The sequence below is a fragment of the Cherax quadricarinatus genome, chromosome 59 (assembly GCF_038502225.1).
Source record: "Cherax quadricarinatus isolate ZL_2023a chromosome 59, ASM3850222v1, whole genome shotgun sequence".
Classification (NCBI taxonomy): domain Eukaryota; kingdom Metazoa; phylum Arthropoda; class Malacostraca; order Decapoda; family Parastacidae; genus Cherax; species Cherax quadricarinatus.
Window position 1 is genome coordinate 13,609,874 of NC_091350.1, and position 18,599 is coordinate 13,628,472.

At 39.1% G+C, this 18,599-nt stretch overlaps 1 protein-coding gene across 4 annotated transcripts in view; it reads left to right on the forward strand.

Moving 5' to 3' along the window:
* Window positions 1–12,202: 12,202 nt before the first annotated feature.
* The window catches only part of LOC128698705 (RING finger protein 141-like), a 58,639-nt gene continuing 52,242 nt past the window's right edge, over window positions 12,203–18,599 (forward strand). For all 4 annotated transcript variants that reach the window (XR_011393654.1, XM_070097749.1, XM_070097750.1 and 1 more), the window contains exon 1: window positions 12,203–12,614. The gene's annotated coding sequence lies outside the window, so the exon portion shown is untranslated. The remainder of the gene's footprint in view (window positions 12,615–18,599) is intronic.

Below are 18,599 nucleotides of genomic sequence, written 5' to 3' on the forward strand. Positions count from 1 at the left end.
GTGAGGTCATCGTAACGTTTGCTCAAAGATCTGACATTGTAATTAAAGACAGGTATGTTATTGTTGGCTTTGCTTGTTCTGCTGTGTAATAATTACAGTTGCTGTTAGATTCATGCAAGTCATTTAATAAGAGGTTGATGTCAGGATCAATGCTTGTAATCATAAGATTGAGTGTGATTCCATAATTAGACTTAAGAATAAAACAATGTAAATAGATTTCTTAGCACGTGAATTAGTACCTTAATTATTTTAACAAATGTGAATATTTGAACTATGGTAGTTATTCTAACGCTAAAAATAAAGGAGTTAGTGAATATAATAATAAAACAATGAAAGTAAAACACTTTAGCACCTCAGCCCTCTGTTTGATCGTTCGTTATCCTGGAAACCTCACATTATACAGTGGACCCCCGCATACTGATGGCATCACATAACGATTAATCCGCATACCGCTTGCTTTAATCGCAAAAATTTTGCCTCGCATACCGCTTAAAAACCCGCTCACCGATTTTCGTCCGAGACGCGTCCAATGTGCGCCCTCAGCCAGCCTCACATGTGCCGCCGGTGGCATTGTTTACCAGCCAGCCTCCGCGGTAACATCCAAGCATACAATCGGAATATTTCGTATTATTACAGTGTTTTCGGTGCTTTTTCTGGAAAATAAGTGACCATGGGCCCCAAGAAAGCTTCTATTGCCAACCCTACAGCAATAAGGGTGAGAATTCCAATAGAGATGAAGAAAGAGATCATTGATAAGTATGAAAGTGGAGTGCGTATCGCCGACCTGGTCAGGTTGTACAAGAAACCCCAATCAACCATCGCTACTATTGGTGGTACAGCTGCTGCTGCTGCACTGTCAGCTGCTGCTGCTGCTCTGTCAGCTGCTGCTGCTGCTGCTGTAGCATCGTCTGCTGCTGCTGTAGCATCGTCTGCTGCTGCTGTAGCATCGTCTGCTGCTGCTGTAGCATCGTCTGCTGCTGCTGCTGTAGCATCGTCTGCTGCTGCTGCTGTAGCATCGTCTGCTGCTGCTGCTGTAGCATCGTCTGCTGCTGCTGCTGTAGCATCGTCTGCTGCTGCTGCTGTAGCATCGTCTGCTGCTGCTGTAGCATCGTCTGCTGCTGCTGTAGCATCGTCTGCTGCTGCTGCAGCATCGTCTGCTGCTGCTGTAGCACTGTTGTTGGTGTGGCTTATTGAGAATATACCAAGAAACAATTAACCCCAGAGGATTTGCCACCCAGGATAACCCAAAAAAGTCAGTGTCATCGAAGACTGTCTAACTTATTTCCATTGGGGTCCTTAATCTTGTCTCCCAGGATGCAACCCGCACCAGTCGACTAACACCCAGGTGAACAGGGAAAAATGCCTGGAACTAGTGCTCATATTGGTGAATTTAAAGCCAGCAAAGGTTGGTTTGAGAGATTTAAGAATCGTAGTGACATACACAGTATGATAAGGCATGTTCTGGAAGAAAATACCAAACAGGACCTACAGTACTCAGGAGGAAAAGGCACTCCCAGGACACAGTGTCTCATCAGTCATTGCTGCATCTTCAATAAAGGTAAGTGTCATTTATTCTTCATTTAGTAGACTAGTACATGCACAATATATACTGTGCATGTACTACTCTACTATTGTGCATGTATCCTTCTCTTTGTGTGTAGGAAAATGTATATTTCACGTGGTAAATTTTTTTTTTTCATACTTTTGGGTGTCTTGCACGGATTAATTTGATTTCCATTATTTCTTATGGGGAAAATTCATTCGCATACCGATTATTTCGCATACCAATGAGCCCTCTTGCACGGATTAAAATCAGTATGCGGGGGTCCACTGTATCTCTAAAGGCAACTTGTCATAGCCAGCTGAACCTCCTTAAAACCCTCGCTCATCTTTCATGGGAGGCTGATCATAGAACTCTCCTTCGACTACATTCGGCCCCAATTTTATCGAAATTTGATTATGGCAACCAAATACATATATTAAGTTGCCTCTCCTGCACTTTTTCTAGCCTTAATCCCATCCATCACCAGGCATTACGTTTATGCCTTTGTGCTTTTCGCTCTTCACCGGTTGAGAGCCTTTATGCAGAGGCGAATATTCCATCCTTATCCGATCGCCATGATGCTCTTTGCCTGTGTTATTATGTTCGCTCTCATTACCTCCGCAACCCTTCCATATACATGTATAGGATAGTCACTGATGTTAGTATACGTTCTTTATTTGTTTGTTGCCCCTGTATACTCCGTCCCATTTTCTCTTTGCCTACATTTGCTCTCGTCTTCTCTTCAGTTACCACCTTTCTGTGTTCATGTGCATGTCACTTTTCCCTTTGGGAAGTTCCAACGGTTCATGTCTTTTTTCCCGTTGTTATACATACGTGAAAGCCCAACTTCATGTGGTGGCTTCTCGCTCTCTTTGTCTTATCTGATTCTGATCTCATTCTCATGCCATCACAGTGTACACCGATAGTTCCAAGTCTTCTGACTGCGTCGGATTCACAGCAGTTTCTAGACAGCATCGTGTGAGGACATTCATTATCCTCGGCTAGCATTTTTACGGCTGAATTGTATGCCATTCTCATAACACTTACCCATTTTGCATCTATGCCTGTGTCACCATTTGTGGTCATTTCAGACTCCCTTAGTGCTGTACAGGCTTTAAGAAAATATGATACACTTCATCCCCTGGTTCTTCGTGTCCAACTTTGGTTACACCGTATCTCTAGCAAGCACAAAGATATTGTTTTTTGTTGAGTCCCCGGTCATGTTGACATGCAGGGCAATGAGCAGGCAGACACTGCTGCACGGTCAGCAGTACATGACTCCCAGTTTCATATAGAGGTGTACCATTCACTGACTATTTTGCTGTAATTCATACCCATCTTTGCACCTGTTGGCAACAATGTTGGTCTGATCTGCTACATAACAAATTATATTCTATTAACCCTTAAACTGTGCAAACGTAGATCTGTGTTTGTACTGCTAGTGCTCCAAACGTAGATCTACGTTTTTAGATTTTCCTGCCTTCAAATTTGGCACGATTGGCCTGAGCTTCCTGGTCAGTGTAGAATGGGTGTGCACCTTATAGTGGACCCTTCGATTTCGTCCAGTGTGGAAACCGTACGGTTCAGATTTCAGCCACTTTTTTTGGCGAAATTTTACTACGGGTTTCGTACATCAGCTCGGAAATCGTCCGTACCAGACGCGTCCGCTTGGGCTGCTCATACATTCATGACTCACTCTTGGGCACATTAAATGTCTTATTTTACTTTAATTTAGACATTTTCATTAATCCATCTATGATATTTTCTTCAAATTTGTATAAGAAACTCGTTACTTAGCATATAAACATGCCTTCGTTACTCTTTCACTAAGAGTGTCCCTCTAGTCTTAACACCATAGTAATAGTGCTAATACGTAATAAAAATCACTCTTGGGCACATTAAATGTCTTATTTTACATTAATATAGATTTTTTCATTAACCCTTTCAAGGTTTCGGCCATACTAGTATGGCTTACGCACCAGGGTTTTTGACGTACTAGTACGCCTAAATTCTAGCGTCCTCAAATCTAGTGAGAGAAAGCTGGTAGGCCTACATATGAAAGAATGGGTCTATGTGGTCAGTGTGCGCGGTATAAAAAAAATCCTTCAGCACAGTGCGTAATGAGAAAAAAAAACTCTGACCGTGTTTTTGGATTAAAACAGCAAATTTGCACTGTATTTTCGTATGGTATTTATTGTTGTATTCTAGTTTTCCTGGTCTCATTTTATAGAATGGAAGACATATTACAGAAATTGAGATGATTTTGACTGGTTTTAACCCCTTCAGGGTCCAAAGCCCAAATCTGAAGTGGTGCCCCAGTGTCCAAGAATTTGCAAAAAAAAAAAAAAATTTGTTATTTTTTCTTGTGAAATGGTAGAGAATCTTTTTGTGAAGGTAATAAAACAAAAAGTACGAAATTTGATGGAAAATTGACGAAATTATGCTCTTGCGAATTTTGATGTGTCAGCGATATTTACGAATCAGCGATTTTGCCGACTTTGACTCCCATTTTAGGCCAATTACATTATTCCAATCAACCAAATTCTTAGCTATTTCACTAGTATTACTTCTATTCTATCAATTGAGCACAAGAAATCGCCAATTCAACTGTTTCAACTACAAAATAAAGTGATCGGAAATTGTTAATTTGGCCAATTTAACACAAAGTTCAAAATATTCCAATTTCAAAATAGGCTCCAGAATAAACAATGTAGGTATTCCTGGAACTAAACTAACATTTCCTCTGTTCATTAGTTACATTTTGAGGCTTTACAAATAAATTCCATTTTGATTTTTTATTCACATAATGAATTTTTATTCACACCAAAAAATAGAAGATTTACTGTTATGCAATACTGTAATAATTGTATAAATATCATCACCATATTTGTGAATGTATATTAGACCCACCAGCTGACGTGTATTAGATGTGTGAGGTCGTTTGTTTACTCTTGAATATCGGCAAAAATTTAACATTTCCGCTACTTTGAGCTCAGTTTCAAGCCATTTCCAGTGCTAAATCCAATCAAAATCATCTCTATTTCTGTAATATGTCTTCCATTCTATCAAATGAGACCAAGAAATCGCAAATACAACTATAAAAAACATACAAAAAACACTGCAAAGTCGCTGTTTTAATCGAAAAATCATGATTTAAGTTTTTCTCTCATTATACACAGCATGCTGCAGGATCTGTTTTATGTGGTGCACACATACCACATAGATGTATTCTCTCATATCTAGGCCCAAATGTACCACTCACAGTTTATCAGAGTGAGCTGAGCTCATGACGTAGATCTACGGTTTGGACCCTGAACGTAAAGCCGTAGATCTACGAGACAGACCCTCAAAGGGTTAAAAAGAAAAGTACCTTGAAATTGAGCTCAAAGTAGCAGAAATGTTCGATTTTTACCAAATTTCAAAAGTAAACAAATCATGCTATACGTCCAATACACGTCAACTAGTGAGTCTAATATTCTTTCACAAATGCGCTGATATTATTTATACCATTTCTACACTAATGCAGTAGTCTGCATAACAGTAAATTTTCTATTTTTTTGTGAGAATAAAAATTCAAAGTGGAAAGCAAAAGAATGTAAGAGGGGCGTGGGGATGTGACTAATGAGCAGAGAAAATGTTATTTTAGTGCCAGGAATGCCTTTCTTGTTTGTTCTGGACCCTATTTGGAAATTGGCATCTTTTGAAGTTTGTGTGAAATTGGCAAAATGCTAAATTCTGACCACTGTATTGGACAGTTGAAATAGGGAAATGGTTGGTTTCTTGTACTCATTCGATAGAAAAAATGGAGTTCTAGCGAAATAGTTATGATATTTGTTGATAAGTACACTGGAATTGGCCGAAAATGGGGCTCAAAGTGGGCAAAATCGCTGATGCATAAACATTGTCGAGACTGCTAACTTTGCGAGAGCATAATTCCGTAAGTTTTCCATCAAATTTCATACTTTTGGTGTCATTATGATCGGGAAAAAATTCTCTATCTTTTCATTAGAAAATTTTTTTTTTTTTTTTTGAAATTTGGCCGACCCTGAGAACAAGTCTCTGAGAGGGCCTGTCTACCCTAAAAGGGTTAATCCAAAACTATGTAAGAAACACGTTACATAGCATATAAACATACAATGTTTATATGCTATGTATGTTTAACCCTTTGACTGTTGCTGACGTATATATACGTCTTACGAGCCAGTGTTTTTGACGTACAGTGGACCCTCAGTTAACAATATTAATCCGTTCCAGAGAGCTTGTCTTTAACCGATTCTCTCATTACATATATGAATTAATTTTCCCCTAAGAAATAATGGAGATCCAATTACACCTACATCCGACTTACGACCTGCTCGACATATGACAACTCGACTTACGACCGTGTTTTTTATGCCAAATTTCTGGGAAATAAACAAGTGTTAGTGTTGTACACAGTGTTTATCCTAAACCTTACAGTATAAAATACAGTACTAACAGCATAAAAAAGTAAAGTAAAACATGAAATACCAAAATAAGACAATAAAATAGTCATTACAAAAATGTTATGTTGATATTCAGTAGTATAGTTCGATTTGCGTCCATTTCGACTTACGACCGGTTTCTCGGAACTGAACTCTGTCGTAAGTCAGATGGTAGGTGTAATCAGTTTCAGACACCCAAAAGTATTAAAAAATGTTTTCTACATGAAATATGCATTTACCTACACAGAAAACAACGATACATGAAGAATAAAACAATAATATCACACTTCCCTTTTTGAAGACATCGTGATGTATGGAAGATAGGAGGAGGGGAGAGGATGGAAGAGTTTACAGTTGTTTGGAAGGGGAATCCCATTTCATAAAGACTTCAGGTACCTAGTCCTTATCCTGGGTTACTTCCCTCCTTTGATTTTTAATGCCACTAGGACCAACTTGAGAGCCACTGGACCCGTCGCTCAAAAAAGTTTTCCAGAGAGGTTTGTTTCTGGCATATGTTAGGAATTGTGTTGGGAGACACAAGATAGTCCTTCAGTATGACACTAATATCAGTTTTATGGCTTATTCATCTAGCACAATTAATCTATTATGACATAAACAATATTAATTACATAGAAACATAACATATACTCTAGAATAAATAAAATACGCCATTAGGTATGTCACGAGTATTGCTGTGTTGTTGTTGTTGTTAGGTGTATAAGGGCCACTGAGAGCATAAGCCATACATAGTGGTGGTGGAGGCAGCATCAGCGGTAGAGACTAGAGACGGCGGTGTTGTCAGTCGCCCTATATACTAACTCCAACAACATTGGAAGAGTTAGGTTCGTGCTGTTCTTTTTCTATTGATTAATCGCTCAACTTACTTGCTACAGTTAATGCTACACTTTATCGCTGGCTGCCGCTCTCACCTTTATAGACTCCTGCTGCTTTAGTATAGTACATATTGCAGAATCACTGAAAAAGGCACATTCTCCCCTCTCTCTCAGCCCTTTACCTAAGGGCTGGCTGGCACTAGAAGCTTTCTTTGGGCCCAAGGTGGCTTATTTAGCAGTTACAAGCATAAAAAACCATGGGATAATACAAAATGTATCACATGTACGCATGGAATCATCCTCACTGACTTGTAAACAATGGCACACTGGCTGTACATGGAGTGGCCAGGCCGCTCAGGCCACACTGACACGTTCAGGACAAATGACTTTAACCAAGTTCTTTGTTGTTAACTGAGCCAATATTTTGATGCAAAAACGTGTCATTATCCGATTTTTACGTTATCCAATGACATTAACTGAGGGTCCATTGTATTTATACTCCAAAATTCTAGCAGCTTCAAATCAAGCAGGAGAAAGCTGGTAGGCCCTCATGTGAGAGAATGGGTCTGTGTGGTCAGTGTGCGCAGTATAAAAAAAATCTTGCAGCACACAGTGCATAATGAGAAAAAAAATAACTCCGAATGTGTTTTTGGATTAAAATGCCTACTTTGAGGTGTATTTTCATATAGTATTTATAGGTGTATTCTCATTTTCTTGGTCTCAATTGACAGACTGGAAGACATATTACAGAAATTGAGATGATTTTGATTGGTTTCACGATGAAAAGGGTGTTTGGCTTCATGCCTGCTTATACAGACACACCTTTGTCACAGGTTGAACATTGCAGAATTATGGGGAGCAAGAGCATTCATACCTATATAGTGACTTTTTTCTGTTTCCTGTATGATGAATAACTGCCATAAACATAGCAATGCTGTATGACCCTGGTGGGTTTAGCAATAAGTTCTTATTGTAATAATGGCATCAGCATATTTGGGTTTAGGCTGTATGAATTGTTTTATTTTCTTGTGAAAATGTTTGTGGGTTAAAATCTTTAATTATTAGAATTGTCTAAAACTGAACAACAGAATGCTCTAATGGGAATAAAATTTTGCTTATATGTACCAAATAGGAATTTTTCGGCAAAATTCGTTGGTAATTTTAAAAAAAGTAAGAATTGTGGTTAATAAGTTTAACGTTTTGATGTTTAATTAATATGCTACCCATGATGCAACAGTTAATAAATTACTAAGATGTTTTTTGAATGAATGTGATGTTTGTAGTTACAGTAATACCTCGGTTTTTGTTTTTAATCCGTTCCAGAAGGTCGACCGAAATCCGGAAAGGACGAAAACTGAAGTAATATTTCCCATAAGAAATAAATATAAATACAATTAATCCATTCCAGACACCCAAAAATATTAACAAAAAATACATTTTATAGAGTAACTATAATTTTACATATAGAAAATAATGAGAAATAAATAAAAACACTAATTTTAATGGATAAATTAACATTTAACCCTTAAACTGTCCAAACGTAGATCTACGTTTTTTTACTTCTTTCTTATGGGGAAAATCAAGGTCAGAGCACTACGCGTGAAAACGTAGATCTACGTTTGGACAATTTAAGGGTTAAATCACCATTTCATACCTTTATTGAAGACTTGTTGGCATACAGAAGAAGGCAAGGAGGGGAGAGAGAGGAGAGATTATTGTTTGGAGGGGAATCCCCCTCCATAAGGACTTCAGGTTTCAAAGCCTTATTAAAAGTTCTATCAAAGCCCTCCACAACACTATCTCCCACTAACTGTTTTTTGTTGATCCACTCCAACAACAACTTCTCCATATCCTCAGTTGTTTGTGATCTCTGTTTCATTAGCATATTTACCCCTCTCGCAACATCAGCTTCCTTGATTTCTGTTTTCTTTGCCAGGATGGGACCAATTGTTGATGTCGACTTCCTGTACATCCTGGCGAGCTCATTCACACATACAGTGGTCCCTCAATTATCGTCCATAATCCGTTCCTGGAAGTGGGACTATTATCGAAAGAGACGATTTTCGAATCAATTTTCCCATAAGAAATAATGTAAATACAATTAATCCGTTCCTGACACCCAGAAGTATTAAAACAAAAAAATTTTTTACATGAAATATAGATGTAGTACATAAACAATACAATGGCACATGATGAATGAAACATTAACAGAATAACACTTACCTTTATTGGCAATTCTTCTTAGTGTATGGAAGACTGGAGAAGGAGAGAGATTGGATTATTTACTGTTTGGAACGGGAATCCCCTTCCATCAACACCTCAGGTACAAAGTGCTTTTCTGGGGCTACTTCTCTTCTCTGTTTCTTAATGCCACTAGGACCAGCTTGAGTCACTGGAGTCCTGTCTCACAAAAAAACTGTCCAGAGAGCTCTGTTTCTGGCGTCTCTTTAAAACTTCCCTAAAATGGGCCAAGACTCTGTCGCTGTACAAGTTGCCGATATGGCTTGCAACATCCTTCTCAGGGTGATGTTTCTCCATAAATCTTTCCATCCTACCCCACATTTCAAAAATCTCCTTAATTTCTGAAGAAGGCAACTTCTTTCATCTCCCTTCCTCCTCCTCTGCAGCAAGATTCTGAGCTGCGATCTGTTGCACTTCCTGCTGAAGCTCTTGCAGCTCCTCAGTGGTTAGCTCTTTGTTGTGGTCCTCCACCAACTCTTCCACATCCTCCAAACTCACATCCAACCCCATGGAACTCCCCAATGCCACAGTAGGGTTCACAACTGACATAGGCTCATCAGGGGCTGCCTCAAACCCTTCAAAATCCCTCTTGTGGACACAATCTGGCCACAATTTTCTCCAAGCAGAGTTCAAAGTCCTGGTAGTCACTCCCTCCCAAGCCTTACCTATAAGGCATATGCAATGGAGAATACTGAAGTGTTCCTTCCAAAAATCTTTTAGGGTCAAGTGAGTGTCTGAGGTCACATTAAAGCACCTTTCAAACATTGGTTTGGTGTAGAGTTTTTTAAAGTTTGAAATGACTTGCTGGTCCATGGGCTGGAGGAGAGGAGTGGTATTCGGGGACAAGAACTTCACTGTGATGAACCCAAACTCCTTCAGAATTAGGTCATCCAAGTTTGGAGGATGAGCAGGTGCATTGTCCATTACTAGGAGGCACTTGAGATCCAATTTTTTTCCAGGAGGTAATTCTTCACACTAGGGCCAAACACCTCATTGAACCACTTGACGAAAATGTCCCTTGTGACCCATACCTTAGTATTAGATCTCCAAAACACACACAATTTACTCTTCATAACATTGTTTTTCTTGAACACCCTGGGATTTTCAGAATGGTACACTAGTAACGGCTTCACTTTGAAATCCCCACTAGCATTAGCACAGAACATGAGCATCAACCTGTCTTTCATAGGCTTGTGTCCTGGCAGTGCCTTTTCTTCCTGAGTAATGTAGGTCCTCTTTGGCATTTTCTTCCAAAAGAGGCCTGTTTCGTCACAATTGAACACTTGTTCAGGTTTCAGTCCTTCAGCCTCTATGTACTCCTTGAATTCCTGCACATATTTTTCAGCCGCTTTTTTGTCAGAACTGGCAGCCTCACCATGCCTTATCACACTGTGTATGCCAGTACGCTTCTTAAATCTTTCAAACCAGCCTTTGCTGGCCTTAAATTCACTCGCATCACCACTAGTTGCAGGCAATTTCCTTACCAAATCGTCATGCAACTGCCTAGCCTTTTCACAAATAAGCGACGTCATTAGACTATCTCCTGCTAATTGTTTCTCGTTTATCCACACCATTAATAACTTCTCAACATCTTCAAGTACTGGTGATCTCATTTTTGTCAGCATATTTACCCCCTTTGCAACAACAGCTTCCTTGATTTCCTTTTTCTTGGCTATGATGGAAGATATGGTTGTACGGGATTTGTTATACATCCTGGCCAGTTCGCCCACACGTACGCCACTTTCATATTGTTCAATGATGTTTTTCTTAAACTCAATCGTATTTCTCACTTTCTTTACCAAAGGCTTGGCACTATGAGCTTTCTTTGGAGCCATGGTAGTTTATTTAGCACTTGCAAGCACTAAAATCAATGGAATATTATGAAATATTTCGTATGAACACATGAGGGGACTGTCGCTCACTGGTGAACAATGGCACACTGGCTGGGAAGGGAGGCCGAGGCAGCTCAGAGCGTGAGTACGCGTCCAGGACGAAAGACGATTAGCGAGTTAACGGACCATTTGCGAGCCAATGTTTAGACGAAATAACAGAACTATTTCTGAAATGGACGACTTTCAGGCCGGACAATTATTGCGGGACCACTGTACTCCACTTTCATATTTTGCTACAAGTTCTTTCTTGAATTCTATCGTGTGTCTCACCTTCTTTACCAAAGGGCTGGCATTCTGAACTTTCTTTGGCCCCTTGGTGGCTTATTTCATAGTCACAATCAATAAAAAAGCACAAAAAACAATGGATGAACGCACAGAGTATTGCTAACTCAATGAAAGACAGTCAGACTGAGTCTGGTATGAGTGAGAAGTGGCGTCCCGGGTGGGTGGATGCGTCTGATGTAGACGATTTCCGAGTGGATGTATGAAACCTAGGGGAAAATTTTGCCGAAAAAAGTGCACGAAATCCGAATTGTGCAATTTCCACACCAGACTAGAACCAAGGGTCCACTGTATAACAAACTACATAATTAAGCCAAAAGATACGGCTGTTTTTGTTATTATGGATGAAATTTACTAATATGGCACAGAAACACAATATGCAAAGAGCACTTGGAGTGCTGCATGATGGGTTTTGATGTAACTTTAAGAGAGGGAAGATTAATTTCTCTTGACAGGTCAAGTTTGTGTCCAAAGTAAATAGCTATGGAATGGTCTGGCAGGGTTTATACTTTCACAGAATACATTGAGGCTTTTATGATTTGATAATTCTGTATTTTTTTCATTGTTTTATTTTTAAAGTTTTCATTACACATCCATTTGAATATCATAGAATAATCACATTTTTATTACTCTAAAGCAGTTGGAGTGATTTTTATTAAGCTGTTGTGTCATTAGATCTTGAGATGTTAAATTTTAATGGAAGATTCATTATAATGTATTGCATACAAATTTGTACAACCTGTAAGGATAACCCTTCTCATCTTCCTCCAGAATTGTAGGAGCTAAATACGACGACAACTCTCAGCCTTCAGAAAATCACTTTGAAACTCCTTACGCATTGCTGGACAGCATTAGCCCCCTGTACCGTGAAAGTTTTAGTTCAGCTTTAGCTGCTAAGCTGAATACTTTACTTGGGGAGACTGACAAAGAAGAAATGGAGTCTGTTGATTAATAACTTTAGGTCATTATTGCTGTGTATATAGAACATGTGTGTAAACAATATATTTGTGTTTGAAGTAGCAATACGCTGCAATACGAAATTTTACCCCAGCAGTGTTAGTGTGTGAAAGGTAAAGTGTATTAGATAATTTGAAGAGTAAGAAGTGTGATGTAATAAATTTAATATCAGATAATGAAGGCTTGATAATTTCTGTATCAGGACAGTTAAAAAAAGACAATACAGTATGATATAAGCTTATTATATAAGAATAGTAAATTATGTTTCCTTGCAATATCTGAAACACATTTTAGCTTCTAACTCACAAGCAGGAGAACGGATGGTACAAAAGCCAATAATGTGACCCGACGAAGTTTGGAAAGTGAAGCAGCTGCTTCTTTCACGGGTACCTTACATATACAGGTTAGTGTTTATTGTTACTTATAATTATTAGATCACTCAGTGGATTTTCTATTAATGATTTATTTTTCATTTCTTTTTAAGCAGTTAATTTGTTGACTGCTCAGAGACTAAAAAGAAAAGTAGGTGAGTTCATACCAAAGTTCTTAAAATGTAAACAGTATTTTCATTACAAATATTTTTCATCAGTAAGTCAACATATTTCACCCAGAATACTGTGTTGTGGTAGTGATTCACACACTAGTCTCATTGTTATTACACCATTTGTAATGTTAATATTTTTCATTAATGTATTGTCTTTATAGCATTTATGTATTAGGAACAGTAGAAAAGATAGCCAAAGTAAACCTTTTATTGTTATGACGTTTCATCTACAAGAGTTTTGTCAGTTTTTTTATGGGTGACGTTAGCAATAAAAATTCTGCTCTACATATCTTTTTCCACTACTAGCAACCTGTCCTAAAGAAATAGTTGATTTCTCTTGCACAATTTTAAGCAAATTTCTCATTTTTATTTTTAACTTGGGCTGTCTACCATCAAGGTAGCTAGACCCCATAAAAGGAGAAGCACCATCATCACTCACTCCGTAACTATCTAGCCAGGGGTGCATCAACATTACAACTCACATGCCCCTCCAAACTGCAGTATCCCCACCTGTCCTTCAGAGTGCAGGTTGTAAACTTCCCACCTCCAACACTCGAATCTAGCTAATTGGCTTCCCTGAATTTCTTCATAAATGTTACCTTGTTCACACTCCAATAGCATGTTAAGTCATAAAAACTACTTGTCTCCATTTCTATCTAAAATATGCCTGTTGGATGCCCAAGTCCTTCATATACAGAACCTTTACCCCTCCCTCCCTCCAACCTTTCCTAGGATAACTCCTACCCTGCCTTCCTTCTACTATTTTGCTCCATCCTCTCTACATGTCCAAAACACCTCAATAACCCCCTCCTCAGCCCTCAAGATAATACTTTTAATAACCCTGCACCTCCTACTCTGCAAATTATGAATTCTCCACATAATATTCACACTGCTCATATAACTGCATCTTCAGTGCTTCCAGCCTCCTCTTTGCTGCAACATTTAAAACCCATGCTTCACACCCATGTAAGAGTGTTGGTACCGCTGTATTCCGACACATTTTCCTTTTGCCTCCATAGATGAAGTACTTTGTCTCTGCAGAGGCTTCTATGTATGACCCACCTGTTTTTTGCCCATGTCAGTCAGATGGTTCACCTCATCTTTCATAATCCCATCCACCACCAAGTCCACTCCGAAATAGCTGAACACATTCACCTTCTCCATACACCTGCCTTCCAGTCTTTCATTACCAAGTTTTTTGTTGCTCTCATTACCTTGCTCTTGTCTATATTTGTTATTAATTTTCTTTTATTTAAGTACCCTCTCAAATTTGTCCAACTTCTCATCAGAATCTCTCTGCAAAAATCAAGTGTGACAACTCCGACTTTGTATCAGATTCTTCATCTTTTAATCCCATACCTTTTCCTAACACCCTAGTATTCACTTCTTTTACAACTCCATCTATAAATTTTGTGTGTTAAACAACCATGGTGACATCAAGCAGTCCTGTCTATGGCCTATTTTTACTGGAAAATAGTTTCCGTCTCCTGTGTACCATAACCTAAGCCTCACTATCTTTATAAAAACTTTTAACTGCTTTAAATAACCTACCACCTATTCTATGCACCTTCTGCATCTGCCATATTGCTTCTCTATCCACCCTGTCATACTTCTTTTTTAAATCCATAAATGCAACAAAAACTTCCTTTCCTTTATCTAAATATTGCTCACTACATGCTTCAATGTAAACACTTGGTCTACATATCCCTTACTCTTCCTAAAACCTCCTTGTTCATCTGTGATCCTGCTATCCATCTTACCCTTAGTTATTTGAATAATAACTCTATTATACACTTTACCGGGTGTATTCAACAGGCTTATTGCCCTATATCTCTTATTCTTTTATCCTCCTTTTCTTTATGCAAAATATTATGCACACTGCCAATCCCTAGGTATTTTCCCCCTTTCATACATCATTTGAACAAATGGACCAACCATTCCAAAACTATATCTCCACCAACTTTTAACATTTGTGTCTTGATCCCATCAGTTCCAGCTGCTTTACCTCTTTATATTCTACTCACTGCCTAATGCATCTTCCCCAACAATGACATCTTGCTGTTCCTCACTCCTAAAAGATTTTGTACTTCCCTGCCCACTACATGAAATAACTGCCTCCCACTTAATTAACATTTAACAGCTCAAAATATTCCATCTATCTCCCCAATACCTCCACTTCCCCATCTAATAACCTCCCTATTTTATTTTTAACTGTTAAATTCATTCATTCTCTAGGCTTTCTCAGCTTATTAATCTCAATCAAAAATCTTTTTCCTGTTTTCAGCAAAATTTGTTGACAAAACCTCACCCATCCACTCATTTGCTCTCCCTTTATACCACCTCACTACCCTTTTAACCTCTAATCTCCACGTGATTAAATCAGTTGTATCTGAGAATTAAAGGAGTAGTGGTAATGTTGAATTATTAGTTATGGAAGGAAAAGAGAGACTATAAGAGGGAATAACATCTTGTAGGAGTGAGGAAGAGCCAGTCGTGAGTGCGCAAGGCAGTGGGTAGAATGAAAGGGGGTAAAGCAGCTGGAATTGATGAGATAAAGATAGAAATGTTAAAAGCAGGTGGGGATATAGTTATGGAGTGGTTAGTGCTTTTATTTAATGAATGTATGGAAGAGTGTAAGGTACCTATGTATTGGCTGAGAGCATGCATAGTTCTCTTGTATAAAGGCAAAGGGAACAAAAGAGTGTAAAAATTATAGGGGGATAAGTCTGTTGAGCATACCTTGTAAAGTGTATGGTAGTTATTATCGAAACCATTAAGAGTAAGACAGAGAGCAGGATAGCAGATGAGCAAGGAGGCTTTAGGAAGGGTAGGGGTGTATAGACCAGGTGTTTACAGGAAACATATCGGTGAACTGTATTTAGATAAGGGTAAAGAGGCTTTTGTGGCATTTTATGGAATTGGAAAATGCATATGATAGAGTGGATGGGGGGGGGGAATATGGCAGATATTGCAAATGTATGGAATAGGAAGTAGGTTACTAAAAGCAGTGAAGAGTTTTTATAAGGTTAGTGAGACTCGTGTTTGAGTATGTAGGAGAGAGGGAGATTATTTCCCAGTTAAAGTAGTCCTTAGACAGGGTTGTGTAATGTAACAATGGTTGTTCAATATATTTATAGATGGGGTTGTAAGAGAAGTGAATACTCGGGTGTTGACAAGAGATGTGGGGTTAAAAGATGAAGAATCCAACACAAAGTGGGAGTTGTCACAGTTGCTCTTTGCTGATGACACTGTACTTTTGGGAGATTCTGAAGAGAAGTTGCAGAGGTTGGTGGATGAGTTTTGTAGGGTGTGTAAAAGAAGGAAATTAAAAGTGAATATATGAAAATGATAATGTTTATTACCTTGCAAAGCTTACAATGTGTGGTTTACATATTATAAAATATTAATTACAAAGAAGGCCTCTAGCATGCCTAGGCATTTTGGGCAGACTAATCCTAATTCTTACTCTATATTGACAGTACCTATTAATATACTTTTTCTAAGAAAAATAGAACGAATTTTAACATACTGTAATGACAGTAAAGGCAATAAACACTTTTGGATTACAAACAGAAAATGGGAACCCAATGAGTGCACATTTATATAAACAGTCAGTCACTCTGAAATTCCATTGTCAGTCATACATCCAAATGTCTTAGCCACTTTAAAATACAGTAAACCCATGATTTATGGGGGCTTCGATTTAAAGGACCTTGAAAATATGGGACAATTTCCAATTGATTCGTAAACAACAAAGTCCATTGAATGCAAAATTCTGTTATTGTTATGATCACCCCAAAACAATCTTCTCTCTCTTCACCATAGCATTACTGGCCACCTACTCTTCCCTTTTAATCCATTAAATGGAGGGTTTACTGTACAGTTCTTACTTTGATTAGGAAGTTGGCCTGCACTCCAACTAAATTACAAATACAGCCTCTCCTCACTTACTGACGTACTCGTTTATTGACAACTTGGAGTTACGACAGGCTCTCTGACAAGTTGTTGTTGTATACTGTACGAGAAGTTGGGTCATGAACGGGCAGTGCAGCGCCTCAGCATCGAGCATCTCGATCTCCTTCCTACAGCCACTCAGTACACTAGCTTTCACAGTCTCCAAGACTACATATTTGTACAAATTTGTACTTTATTGTGCATTCCATAGTAGAAGATAGAGTTAGAAGTGCAGCAGCACTTGGAAGAGAAAAACAAGAGGAAAATGGAAGAAGTACAAAAGAAGTTCACAGTAAAGGGGTTAGCTGGTGTGTTCTTCTGTGTGTTTACATTCTTGGTGTATCATGGCAGCTTAAGAAATTATTAAACTCAGTGATAATACAATCATCATAATAATAATAATAATAATAATAATAATAAATAATAGTGAGGCTCAGGTTAGAGTGTGTAGAAGAGAGGGAGACTACTTCCCGGTAAAAGTAGGTCTTAAACAGGGATGTGTAATGTCACCGTGGTTGTTTAATATATTTATAGATGGGGTTGTAAAAGAAGTAAATGCTAGGGTGTTCAGGAGAGGGGTGGGATTAAATTATGGGGAATTAAATACAAAATGGGAATTGACAGTTACTTTTTGCTGATGATACTGTGCTTATGGGAGATTCTAAAGAAAAATTGCAAAGGTTAGTGGATGAGTTTGGGAGTGTGTGTAAAGGTAGAAAGTTGAAAGTGAACAGAAAAGAGTAAGGTGATGAGGGTATCAAATGATTTAGATAAAGAAAAATTGGATGTCAAATTGGAGAGGAGGAATATGGAAGTGAATGTTTTCAAATACAGTGGACCCCCGCATACCGTTGGCATCACATACCGTTTATTCCGCATACCGCTCACTTTAATCGCAAAAATTTTGCCTCGCATACTGCTCAAAAACCCACTCACCGCTGTTCGTCCGAGACGCGTCCAGTGTGCGCCTTAGCCAGCCTCACATGTTCCGCCGGTGGCATTGTTTACCAGCCAGCCTCCGCGGTAGCATCCAAGCATACAATCGTAACATTTCGTATTATTACAATGTTTTTGGTGATTTTATCTGGAAAATAAGTGACCATGGGCCCCAAGAAAGCTTCTAGTGCCAACCCTACAGCAATAAGGGTGAGAATTACTATAGAGATGAAGAAAAAGATCATTGATAAGTATGAAAGTGGAGTGCGTGTCTCCGAGCTGGCCAGGTTGTATAATAAACCCCAATCAACCATCGCTACTATTGGTGGTACAGCTGCTGCTGCTGCTGCTGCACTGTCAGCTGCTGCTGCTGCTGCTGCTGCTGCTGTAGCATCGTCTGCTGCTGCTGTAGCATCGTCTGCTGCTGCTGTAGCATCGTCTGCTGCTGCTGTAGCATCGTCTGCTGCTGCTGTAGCATCGTCTGCTGCTGCTGTAGCATCGTCTGCTGCTGCTGTAGCATCGTCTGCTGCTGCTGTAGCATCGTCTGCTGCTGCTGTAGCATCGTCTGCTGCTGCTGTAGCATCGTCTGCTGTAGCATCGTTTGCTGCTGCTGTAGCATCGTCTGCTGCTGCTGTAGCATCATCTGCTGCTGCTGTAGCATCGTCTGCTGCTGCTGTAGCATCGTCTGCTGCTGCTGTAGCACTGTTGTTGGTGTGGCTTATTGAGAATATACCAAGAAACAATTAACCCCAGAGGATTTGCCACCCAGGATAACCCAAAAAAGTCAGTGTCATCGAAGACTGTCTAACTTATTTCCATTGGGGTCCTTAATCTTGTCTCCCAGGATGCAACCCACACCAGTCGACTAACACCCAGGTGAACAGGGAAAAATGCCTGGAACTAGTGCTCATATTGGTGAATTTAAAGCCAGCAAAGGTTGGTTTGAGAGATTTA